Below are 1495 nucleotides of genomic sequence, written 5' to 3' on the forward strand. Positions count from 1 at the left end.
AACCAAACACAGTATAATTATACCCTTCGGCCATCAGCCTCCTCTCTCGGCCATCAGCCTCCTCTCTCGGCCATCAGCCTCCTCTCTCGGCCATCAGCATCCTCTCTCGGCCATCAGCCTCCTCTCTTGGCCATCAGCCTCCTCTCTCGGCCATCAGCCTCCTCTCTCGGCCATCAGCCTCCTCTCTCGGCCATCAGCCTCCTCTCTCAGCAATCATCTCTCTTCAATGAATCTCTCTCCTGAACAGAACACTGGCTTTTATATAGCGTCAGAAGGAGTCTAATCGGATACAGCTGTAACTTGACCAGGGTGCGGGGTCAGCTCCAATCATCAATGGGGCTGACCAATCAGCTGCTTGGGGAGAATTCAGGAAGCCATCTCCTGAAACACACACACTGAAATACAAACTACAACACAGAAACTGGGGAAGGTAACACAGGTTCACTTGGCACATCGAAAGCCTTTTCTTTTGGGGTGTTGCTATAGGCCACCAAGTGCTAACAGTCAGTATCTAAATAATATGAGTGAATGCTTGATAGTGTATGTGATGTAAACAGAGAGGTCTACCTTTTTGGGGACCTGAATGTTGACTGGTTTTCCTCAGGCTGTCTGCTCAAGAGGAAGCTTTTCATTGTAACCGTTGCCTGTAATCTGGTTCAGGTTATTAATCAACCTACCAGGGTGTTTACAAACACAACAGGAACAAGATCATCCACATGTATCGATCACGTTTTTACTAAACTGTAGAACTTTGTTCTAAAGCTGTTTTGGATGCAGTGATCAGAATATAGTGGCTATATCCAGGAAAAGCCAAAGTTCCCAAAGCTGGGCTTAAAATTGTGTATAAGAGATCATACAAAAGAGTTTGCTGTGACTCTTATGTAGATAATGTTAAAAATATTTGTTGGTCTGATGTGATTAATAAGGAGCATCCAGACACTGCACTTAATGAATTTATGAAATTGCTTCTTCCAATTATGGATAAACATGCACCTGTTAAGAAACTGACTGTTAGAACTGTTAAGGCTCCATGGATTGATGAGGAATTGAAAAACTGTATGGTTGAAAGAGATGGAGCAAAAGGAGTGGCTAATAAGTCTGGCTGCACATCTGACTGGCTGATTTACTGCAAATTGTGTTATGCTGGTGAATGAGGACCCAAAAGCGACGTAATAGAAACAGAGTCTTTATTCCAGTCTTAAACAAACAATAATTCTCCTGGATATTATCAAAGGTAAATCCAAAACAGGAAACTGAAATCCTCTCGTCAGTAGAGAGGAACGACTGGAGACGCGACCACAGACCATAGGGCAACCTGCTCACACGCAGCATCTGAAGAAGGCAAAAACACGACAGGGCGGAACAAGGACACAGAACAGCAAACATCAAACAAGAATCCGACAAGGACAGAAGCGGAAAACAGAGGGAGAAATAGGGACTCTAATCAGAGGGCAAAATAGGGACAGGTGTGAAAGAGTAAATGAGGTCGTTAAGA

The sequence above is a fragment of the Salvelinus sp. IW2-2015 genome, unplaced genomic scaffold (genome assembly GCF_002910315.2).
Source record: "Salvelinus sp. IW2-2015 unplaced genomic scaffold, ASM291031v2 Un_scaffold2021, whole genome shotgun sequence".
Taxonomy (NCBI): domain Eukaryota; kingdom Metazoa; phylum Chordata; class Actinopteri; order Salmoniformes; family Salmonidae; genus Salvelinus; species Salvelinus sp. IW2-2015.